The sequence below is a fragment of the Carassius auratus genome, chromosome 28, assembly GCF_003368295.1.
Source record: "Carassius auratus strain Wakin chromosome 28, ASM336829v1, whole genome shotgun sequence".
In the NCBI taxonomy this organism is placed as follows: Eukaryota; Metazoa; Chordata; class Actinopteri; order Cypriniformes; family Cyprinidae; genus Carassius; species Carassius auratus.
Window position 1 is genome coordinate 9489934 of NC_039270.1, and position 12587 is coordinate 9502520.

The window sequence follows — 12587 nt, forward strand, 5'->3', positions numbered from 1 at the left end:
CACACAGTGTAACACTTTAGAATAAGGGTCCATTAGTTAATGCATTCATTAACATGAACAAACAATGAACAATGCATTTATTACTGTATTTATTCATCTTTGTTAATGTTAATGAAAATACAGTTATTCATTGTTAATTCATGCAGTCAACTTACATTAACTAATGGAAATGGTAAATGGTAATTTAATTGGTAAGACTGTGTAATATTTATCAATATCATTAACAAACACCAATCTGCACGTACACAAACGTTTTATGTTTCTTATAAAATAGTCTAGGAAATATGTATATACTGTACATACATATTATTTCTTATAATGTGATATATATATATATATATATATATATATATATATATATATATATATATATATATATATAAAACACATAAGTATAATTTTAATAAAAATATATTTACAAAAAGTGTTTTTATACGCACACAATAATAATAATAATAAATATTATTGTTTATAATTTCATAATGATTGTTTATCAATTAAATTTTTAAGTATCATAAGTTTTAATATTATATATATTAATATCTGTTAACATATTTTGTCTAAATACAGTATTTACAAACACATTCACGTGTATATATACACACACACACACACACACATTATGTTACACACACACTGAACATTATACATGTTATAAGAAATAAATATATATTAAATATATACACACACACACATAAAGATAAACCTTACATATATGATATACACACACACACACACACACATATATATATATATATATATATATATATATATATATATATATATATATATATACTGTATATACAATAATAATTGTATATGTATATATAATGTTTCATAGTTTTTGCTTCAAGAGAATACACTGTTCACAGATATTGAAATATATTATAAAAACATTGTATGTCTACTTTTTAACCCTTCAATATAAACAATAATATACATTTTTATTACTTTAATATTACTACCCTCACTGCACGAAGGATAGATCTAAATAAATTGGTCATTGAAATTAAACAATTGCTGGTTGTAGACTTCAACATTACACTGAACCCATAACATTATATTGGACTCCTTTAGGGATAGTTAGTCCACTGTTAGCTTTAGTTTCAGAACGAGGCGGCCACTGTGAGCCGAGATCAGTAGCTGATACAAAATAAAGCCACACCATTGTTGTGAGCTCAAACTGTCACAACTACAACGCCTGCCCTCCTCCTCATGCTCCCAGCAGCAGTCTCTCCCTCTGGCTCTTATCTAAAGGGCTTCCCCGTTGCTTGTGTCTTCTGAGAGGCCTTTGAGTAGCGAGCTGATAAGAGTTTTTAAACATCTGACCACGCTCATCTATTAAACTCAAGAACAAACCTCAGATGATTGTCTGTGGGATTCGAGCCGAATGCTGTGGAGAATTTGTAGGCAAAAGCCGTCTGACTCTCCACAATGACTTGAAAAGGCTCTGGAGGCGTTAAAAGAAAAAGGGCAGTTCATTTTCCCTCAAATATGAAAGCACTGTTTTAAGGCACAGTTAGCAGTTTGCTATGACAGTAATCCATGCAGTTGACCTTGAAATATCACATTTAAGCAGACCGCGATACACACTTGACGGTCTTCTTGGCCCTCTAGTGTAAGACATACAGAAGGACAGGTAACGTGACCACCTGAAAGAAGTTTCACAGCCTCATGAATACTGAAACAAAGAGGATGTGTTTCCTCCAGGAAATAAATAATGCATTTCTAAGGAGGAGGAGGAGGAAGAGGGAATGAAAGGTGGGGGTGGGGTGAGCGAGTGCCCCTCAAAACTGAGCCGACACTGCTATCCTGTGGTGGACATCCAAAATGCAGCGTGACACTTTACAGAGCCCTGTTCATTTCAGTGGCAGACAAACAGATTCAAGGCCATCGATCTGTTTGTCAATTACCCTCTGAATCACTATCTGCACGGCACATCTGGAACAAACACCATTAACATTATCTGTGTCTGCTCCTCTCTGAAAACTGCATCCCACAGCTACTGGCTTATATGAAAACTGGTGATATTATTTGTAAAAATCATACTACAAGGAACCTTTTAAGCTCCTTTATTTTTAAGAGTGCATTCTAAAATTTGGCCACTATATATATATATTGTAATAGTTTTATGCAATGAGTGAAATTAAGTTAATGTAAATGAATAAATATTCCTTTAGAATATGATATTTTAACACCAATTTAGGTAAAAGTTTATTTTCTCAGTATATCCCAGGATTTTCTCTCTGAAACTAAAAACTGTTTGCAAAGTACATGTTAAGACTAATTTTTCAAATGCTTAATTTCCGTAAAAAGTTTGCTTAAATTCGGTCACTCAAGGCGTGTGCAGAAGCTAAAAATGTAATTGTTTTAAAAGTTAAACCTCTGTTAAAATACCAAATTCATATACCTTATAGAAAAAGCATTTCTTCCCCTTTTTTTGCTTCCCATTCATTTAAATATTAGTTGAATGTTGAGTTAAAGCTTAAATCACATTTGTACTTTCTATTGTGATAAATTATACACAAAATAAAATAAAAACACCAGTTTAGGTAGCAGATTCTTAATGAAATGTTCTATGTATCTGTATATCCCAGGATTCACTTCACCTCTGAAACTATTGTAAAACCGATGCTGTAATTTCTTTGAGCAAAATCACTTCATCTGCTCTCCACCTTTGACAATATCCATAGATTGTAATTATCCATTATTGGGGAAAAGATGAGTAAGCTTTTGGGATGAAAATCAGCCTCAGTGAATGGTTCTATTAATCACTGTAATGTCTCGAGCTGTTATTTATGTGTTTCCTGAATGGAGGTCTAATTGCAGACTTGGCTCCTCAGGTGACTTTTGAAAACCCTAGGGCTTTTGCATCATCCTACGTCTTTAAGAGTCACCTTAACAACACAAAAAGTTTCATTTCGGAATGCAAGGACAAATGTTGGATGTTGAAAAAGGCCCTGAGCAGCGTGGTTGCAGGTGAGTAACCTTTAACCTTTCAAAGCTAGACTTTTATAAATAAAGGGGCTTCACAGTGATGCCATAGAAGAACCTTTTTGTCTAAATGGTTCATTAAAGAACCTTTAACATCTGAAGAACCTTTCTGTTCCATAAAAGGTTCTTCAGATAATAAAAAAAAAGTAAGAAAAGAGATGGTTTTGACTGAATGGTTCTTTGTGGAACCAATATTGGTTATTCTGTCACATCACTGTGAGGAACCTTTTAAGCTCCTTTATTTTTAAGAGTGCATTCTAAAATTTGGCCAGTATATATATATATATATATAAAAACATTTAAAACATACATATATATTATTTTAAAACTATTTTTTTATTTACACAATTGTTAAATTATATAAAATGCAGTTTAAATATTTTCTCACAAGGTATGTATAGAAACTAAAAAAATTATGTTTGAAATTGAAACCTATCAACATTCAGAAAAAGCTTCCCATTCAATTACAGACAGAATGCAATGAGCTCTGTGTAATATGTTTAATATATATATATATATATATATATATATATATATATATATATATATATATATATATATATATATATATATATTCTTTATATTATGATTTTTTTGCACCAATTTAAAAAAAAAATATATATATATATATATATATATATATATATATATATATATATATATATATATATATATATATATATATATATATATATATATGGTATATTCCCATCATTCCACCTCCACCTCTCAAACACTAATGCTGCAATTTAATTTCAAAAATTAAAAGTTCATGTTTTTTCTTGGAAAAATTTATTAATCCATCATTTCAAAACTAATTTAAGCAATTAAAGCTCAACTGGTCAAAGCATAACAAACAAATGCATAAAAACATACTATACAATACAATATCATGTATTACACAATAGATGGCTACTACCAGACCTTTAGCGAGTTAATATTCTCAAAGGTTGCTGAAGTCTGTGGATGAGCCTGCAGTTCTGGATGAGAACAGCAGGTGGCGCACTGCGATATCAGGCCTAAGTACAACTATTGACAGCATTTGAATGCATAAAACCCAGTAGGAAAAATGAACAACGTCCTGAGCCAGAGATCATAAAAAGAAGTCATGCTTTCCAACAAGTACTGGGTCAACAATTAGTTGCTATTAAAGCGACTCTCATAGCTACGATTTCATTAGAATAAAAAGTTACACTTCAGAGCAGAATGAATGATTCTGCACTTCCAGCTTTTGAGTGAGCGCCCTCAAAGCGAGCAGATACTAAATGACGTCTGGGACGCAGCCAGAGCCTGAAACCCGCCAACGAAGAAAGACTGATAGAAACAATTAGACTCAATCTCCTCCTCAGCAATCCACCAGAGATCTATTTCACCCGCTGGAAATAAAGGCCATCAGATCATCTCTGGCAAAAGAAGCAACTAGAAACAAAGAATCAAAGTGACATTTAAGACAGGTTTGCTGCGTTGGGAGGATGATGATGGAGCGCAGTGAAGAAGCTGTGTTTTAGCGTCCCAGCGAGAAGCCCGTCCAGATCCCTCAGTCCCCGCTCGCCGCTTTGATCTCCACAAAGCTTTTACGTCCACGTGAGATTATGTCCTCATCCACTTCCAGAGGTGACAAAGATCACACGCAGAATTTACAGAGAGAGAGCATGAGATACTAATATTTACAGAAGTGCAGGTGTTAATATTTGCTGCCATTAATTCAGCTTGGGACGGAGCAGCTTTGAGCAGACGCAGGCCTTGCCCTGGGCTCCGGCCTCTTTCAAGTGTTTGGACAGCACTAATCCTGTCATTGCTTAGCTCTCGCTCCTGATAAAGAGCAGGAAATGAGAACAGCATCAAGGAGAAACAAAGAGGGAGCTTTGGTACCTTTATAATAGTGTACTTGTACTTATTGTGAAAAAAAAATTTAAGTTGCCCACGCAAACGTCAAGTGTTGTCAGTGATTACTACGATTGCTAAGATGTTATATGATGTCAAAAAAAGAAAAAATATAGAAATAATAATTATTTCATCAGAATTAATAATAATAATAATATTTTTTGTGTTTTCTTTTGTTTTATTTTTAGCCTTATTTTACAGAAAAGTTGTATGATTATCTACTAATACTAAGATAAAATAAGCATAACTCAGGACTATATAATATAATGTAATGTAATGTAATATAATATAGCAGACACTTTGCTAGATATTATTACATTTATGGTTGAAAGAAGAAAAATAAAGAAGAAATTACAGTTTAATATTTAGAATTAAAGGTTTGTTTAAAAACCTTAAAACAAGATGCATTTATTAATGCTCTTTTTTCAAAGAATATATTTTTATTTAAGCCAAGTTGGTTCAGGATATATATTATTTGAATAAAATAAAATAAAATATTAGTTTAACATTATGTTTAGAGGTTTGTTCAAAATCCTTAAAACAAGATTCATTTATTAATGCTCTTTTTTCAAAGAATATATTTTTATTTAAGCCAAGTTGGTTCAGGATATATATTATTTGAATAAAATAAAATAAAATATTAGTTTAACATTATGTTTAGAGGTTTGTTCAAAATCCTTAAAACAAGATGCATTTATTAAAACTCATTTTAAAATATATTGAATTATATTTATATTTTGAATTAAGTCAGTTAATTCAGGATTTATATTGTTCTAAATAAAAATATGAAATATTATTTGATTTATAATATAATATAATATAATATAATATAATATAATATAATATAATATAATATAATATAATATAATATAAGTAGTGATGCTTACCAGAACTAACCATAACAGAAATTACATCATCATAAATTTTAAATGTTCATATAGTTCACAGCGAGGCGTTTTCCAAACCCAAGACTCGATTTCCAGCATGAAAGATGATTTTCTATCAGATGTCATTTTTAGCCTGGTGCTGAACTCAATCTAGATTTGAGAAATGCTCCATTCGAAGCTGAATCAGAACTGAAGACGGACAAGACAGACAGAGCTCGTCATCTCCTTTATCTCGAGGCTGTCAGTGAAAGTCAAACGATAACCTCTGTTACCACAGAGCGATGGCAGCGCGGGGTCAAAGGTCACCGGCAGGACTCTCAGCTCTCCTCTCACACACGCACAAATACGTTGATCTTCTCACCGGCTCCGCCGCCTGAGGCGCAGTGGCAGCGCTAATATTTCTGTGGCTCCTCTCCGCTGTTTTCCGCCCGCAGCAGACGCAGGCTGAGTCTCTCCACCGCGCTGATGACGGCCATAAAATCAGCTGCCATAAAAATTGATTTGAAGCGAAAGAAAGAAAATGGAGACATACTCCAAAATAATTATACACATGAACGCTTAAACGCCACCGCGGTGACGCTGCGTGAGTTATGGCACATATTTACCCACGACACACCACTGTGACAGAGTACACAAATTTTTAAAGCCTTTGTTATTGCGTTCATCTGTCTTCATGTTCCCAGATCACTTTGATTCTCCTGGTTTTTTGTGTGTAGAGTTTGTTTGTTGGTGAGACAGGCCTGTGATGACTCTATCCACACGGGCTCACGGTCAGAAAAGCCCATATACTTCACTTACCAGCAACTGGTTCACTTTGAAAGAATCTGCTACACAAAGAAAAAAAACTGGACGAATGAAAGAAGAAAGCTGTGATCGTAAACCTGCACTAATCCACTTCAGCTAGGACTGTTCACATAGCAAAAGGTCTGGAAGTTTGTATTTCTCTTCTTCTCCTGTAGAATTAGTCTGTTTTCTCCACTCCCTGTTTCATTTTCTTTCTTCAGATCAAATGTGATGTGACCCTGCACAGAGTTCAGGTAAATCCCTGATTCCACTACCTTCACTCATTCATCAGCCTCCTTCACTCACACTCGCACTCGCACTCCTCTTTGTCTTTCTATCCCTCCATAACCCTCTCTTTATGTTTCTTTATTTGTATCTATCACACGTTTACACAAGAAGCAGGCGGAAACACATTCTTTTTCCCACATTCGTAACACATCTTCCTTAAGTATACTAAATTAATTTTATGTAATAATGACCACAATAAAATCATAATTATTATTTTATAATCATGCCGAACTGGTCAAAAACAGTGGGAATGAATAGCCTATGAAAAGTTATGTGAAAAATATATTTTACTGAAAGAGATTTGTTTTATTATAAAAAACAAACCCAATCATGAAAACATGTTTTTTTTTAAACACTTTAAAGATTTTGCTTAATAAATATAGAAAACTTAAAATAAATAATAATAATAATCGTATTAAATTGTATTTCAACTTGATGTCATTTCTGTACAATTTTAATTTGAGTAATTATTTTACTATTTATTTATTTATTTATTTTTATTATTTCTTTAATATAATGCAGCCATATTCTTAAACCTGTTGACTTCAATTATATGTGCAAAAAAGTGCAGAAATGTCTTCTGTGCTCCACAAATACTAAAACTCACTCAAGTTTTCTGGTTAGTAAATGATGACAGAATTGTGATTTTGGGTGAACTGTCCCTTTAACTAAAGGTGAATTATTTACTTCATGTACTTCATTAGTATTCCCTGCCTTCACTATCATCCAATCAGGAGCCAGAGAGGCTCATTAAGCCCCTCCCTTTACATTTATTTTCTAGTCCCAAAAAAAAAAACCCTAGTATTTCTTTTTTTTTTTTTTTTTTTGTCTCTTCCCTGATTTACCTCTTTATTTCGGGTTATCAGTGTCCATCTCCATGGCTATGGTTACCCTCTTTTTTCCCCAACATAAATGGTCAGATAAAACAGATTTAACAGGTGCTAACAAGGTGGTCATGGTTTCATAAATCTAAGTCGGACCCTGTCAGGTATGTGTGTTCATCCCACCAGCACCTGTATCTCTGCTCTTATCCTGCCATCTCTGTCCCGTGTCCATCTCTCTTGTGTTATCTCGCCCCTCTCCATTCATCCCACTGGATGGATGCCTCTAACAACAGCGGAGGGGTAGAGGCACAGTTCACGGGGGATTGTCTGGTGTCATGGGACAATAACGACCCCTTTACCTTGATGATGAATGATTGGCGGTTTACTCAGAGATTTGTAGGGGGCGGGAGAACAAGGTGCGACGGAGGCCATGGCTGGACGAGGCGCTAACGGATAGACTCTCTGTCACTGCCTGGGACGAGACCTGTCCCGCAAACACCTGAGGCCAATGCTCACATTCCTAAAGGGCTAATGAAAGATGAACGCAGCCCTGCCACTTTGTTTAGGAGTCCTGGCATGTGAGGAAAGAGGGCTGACTGCAAACATGAACTCTGGCTCGTTGTTTTGGCTCTGCTGCTGGTAAACAATCATTTGTGTAAAACTGAGCGAGAAGCTTCAAGACTTCCTTGTTCTCATCCCGGCTGTTTATGATCATTCAGACTCTCTTTTTACCTCATTTACCCTCTTTCCACTTTGCTCTGGTCATCTATCTGTCATTTCTATTATTATAGCATTCATTAACATTTTGAATAATTTTATATTTTCAGTTTACCTTTAAATTTTAGTTTTAATATTATAAATACCTAAACATTTTGTTAATTAGTTGTCATTTACATTTTCTTTTTTTTTTTGGTTCGTTTGAAACTTCTGATTCTCCATCTAATTCTATTTTAGTTAATTTTAGCAAATTAAAAACTATTTCCATTTGTCCCTTCAAACTCCAGGCATATTAAAAATGTAATAAATGAATAAATTGTGTGCTTATGTGTTTGTGTATTCTTTTATTCTGCACACTCCACTACAAAAAGCATAAACAGAAACAGAGATGCTTAATTAACAAGCGAAAGCATATTAATCACCACTAGGGGGCAAATTGTCGTATCTGGAAGTCTGAGATTTAAAATAACATTTGCACGCTCCCATTACACAAACCTGCCACATCTACACAGAGCCATAGAGCCTCATATGTTTGAGGGTCTGTATGAACTGTCACCGGTTTGCTTGAGCGACTCATTGTTCAACACCAGACTCTTTTGTGCCATCTGCACAGAGGAGACGGCCACATTTCCCTCTTGGTCTTTCACTTAAGTGATTCCTCTCTCAGTAACACGCAGACACACACAACTGATCCTCAGAAACTGGCGGCGTATCAGACACATGGGCATGATGAACATCGCTGACAGCGTCTGATCTCCGTTAGGGGCCTTCATTCTTCCGACACAATCAGAGACGGCACACAAATCAGACACTTCAAGAGGCCACCAATGAATCTTGATCTTCCTCTTCAGAGGACTTTTGACATTTTTCACTAAAACTGTTTGCTCAGGAATCACCATACCTGAAGCTCACACAACTCAAGATTATAAACCCACATGGTTTCTATGCATACTCTTTATATATATTTCTCAATTTAGTATGTTTATTATTCATATTTTTGAATTTTTATTTCTGTTTTTATTGTATAAGCCTATTTAAGATATTTATTTTATTAACATTACATACATTAAAAATAAACCTGCAGATATTAGCTTATAACAGATAAAAATATGATATTGAAATGTTTTGGATTGTTTTAAGAATTTAAATTGTATTTTTTACAATTAAGAATGTATATTTCTTTTTGTCATTATTATTTGTTTATTATTATTATTTCTATATTTTGTATTTTGTATCTACATAAAACAAATCTGATATCAGCTAATAACATTATTTTAAGAATTAAAATGCTATTGTTAAGAATACATTTTATATACTTTTGGAATGTTTTTTTTTCTGAAACTGAATATTTACTGAATATTAAATGTAATTAATATTTAAAAATAATGCATGTTTAATTGGTTTGAACTATTTTAAGAATTAGATCATCGTTAACACAAAGGGATGGGCCTTAATTATTAAAAGAAAACACATTTAAACCACTAGAAAAGACTGAGAATATAAAATAGAAATGATCAGCTTATGACATTCAGTAATTTCAATACTGTGCTCAATTTAATATCATATCCCTCACAAACTGGTTAAATGTATACCTTCAGTGCAATTTGTGCTCATTTAAATTAAACAATAATGGGCACTTGAACATCACAAACTGGAAGGAACTGTATCAACAACAAAAAAAACTGTTTTTTTTATGCTACTATATGCCAGAAAAAAGTACCATGTAAATATACAACACAAAAAACACCCTGGTACCAACATTGTTTGCCAGTACCTTTAAAAGTACCATAGTGTAAGCATCTGTTACTCTGCCATCACTGCACAGCAGCACAGCCACAGTTATTCGCAGTAAATACTGTATCAGAGAGCTACATTCACAAGACAATGTTGGGAAAATCAGGTTTCAGATTTCTCCATCTATTCTGCCCATCTTTCGGTCAGGCATACAGCCTTTCTCTCTCTCTCTCTCTCTCTCTCTCCCTCCCTCCGCTCTGTTTGTTCAGCGGTCCCTCTGTACCTCTCTGCCTTTGTCAGGGCTAATGTTCTCAAATGGAGGGAAATTAAAGCAGGGAAGCCATGCGTGTCGCACACTAACTCTTCCCCCTGCGGGCCTATTGGTTCGCAGCATGCATACTGATGAAGGCACACGGTTCCTAGTCTGCGCTGCACATCAACATCTCCTTCACACCTCTGAGAGGAACCAGCTCGCTCTACACCGTCACACACGCATGAAATATACATGACATGCAGAACAAGGAGAGACTGTCGGAGTTATCGAGGTATACATATGCACAAACATACACACGTCAGTATATTCAAATTGAACGTCTGCTGCACATAAAATGCCACTTACAACTTTATGTCTGAATCTGGTCTGAATGTCTGGGTTTCAAATTTAAACTCGGAAATAAAGGGAGAAAAAAAAGAATTGCAAAAGGTCAGATGTTTTTTGCTTTCACAGGAGCGCTACTCAACACACATATGCTTTCTATTTCTTGACCTTTCTCTCTTCTGCCTTCTCAAACACGCACATACAAACACAAAAACATACAGCACACCCAGACTGAATGTGGGGCTTCAGCGGGAGGCATGACAGTGTTGATTTGTGAGGTTTCCTGCTGCAGCGCTGTGAAGTTTGGGGACAAATCAATCTGATCCCTGCACAGACCTGTCTGCCTCTCCTACTGAAAAATGACCTCTCAGAACGGATCAACTGACATGGAGACGAGCTGTGTGTGTGTGTGTGTGTGTGTGTGTACAGACAGAGAGAGATATAAGATGTGAGAATGTAAGATCAAAAGAAAGCATGCGTAGGTGTTTGGGTGAGCAGATGTGTCAGAACTACACAAGACAGAAAGAAAGAAAGAAAGAAAGAAAGAAAGAAAGAAAGAAAGAAAGAAAGAAAGAAAGAAAGAACCATAGCCACATTGCAGAAGTGCTTGTAATTTTTTTTTTTTTTTTTTTGTGCCATTTTAGTATTGTTAAAATTAATATTAAAATAGCAATCAATGCAATATAATTTTGGAATATAACAATAACTGTTATTAAATTAATGATATAATAAAATTAGTATGATATAATGTTTAAAAAAAATAAAGTTGTGGAAAATTAATAATAAACTAATTTAGTGCAACTAATTATAACAAAAAAGAAAATCTGCCCCTGAGCTCGGAGCACAAATAACTGAAAAAAAACTGAGAGTTGAACCATTTTACCTCGACACATCATGGACCAAATAAATGGCACTCATGGAGTGAGATGCTATAAAACAAAGAGTAATGTGTACACAGATCAACAACACTCTCTCGGTTTTAAGATGATTGATTTTAAAGTGCCATAGCTTGGAAAAGACTCTGTATAAAAATATTAACAAACAAAACAATCTTGTAAACAGAATACAAGATCACATCACATCCTGTTCGAATGGCCTTTAAATTTACAGACTGCCTGACAACCCCCCCAAAAATAATACTGCTTTTGTTGTTATTCACAGAAATAGATTTATAACAGAAATATATATATATATATATATATATATATATATATATATATATATGGCTATGTAATGCTTTCAAACCAACACAATAATATAGCGCCTTTAAATGACTTTAAGTAGCAATTTTTTTTCAGTAAACAATGTGATTTAATTAATCAGCAGTTCACTAGCTTTTAATGGATTGATAGCCATACTTAAAAACGACAACAACAAAAAAAGTTCAAAGTTAACGTAAATAGAACAGAAGAGTGCGTTTTACAAGAAAATACAATTTCATCCTTTTTACTTTAAAATTAAAAGTGAAAGTGAAGTGACATTCAGCCAAGTATGGTGACCCATACTCAGAATTTGTGCTCTGCATTTAACCCATCCGAAATGCACACACACAGAGCAGTGAACACACACACACACACTGTGAGCACACACCCGGAGCAGTGGGCAGCCATTTAAAAGCAGTTTCTTTGGAATTTAGTAGCAATTTCTGAATGATTTTCTTTTTCCAAAGTAAGTCTCATGCAATTTCTTTTGCAACCAATTCTCAATCCAGTGAAGATGTTGAGTTTGAGAAGTGTCCTTGATTTACTCCTCCAGATTTCTTCTTTACATAACTCAAACACTTCAGTGACCAGGTGACCTTTACATTCCCAAACATCTCTGTATTAATAATCCATTTCTCATGCTGATCAACTCAAAACTAACAGACCTTCGACCCCT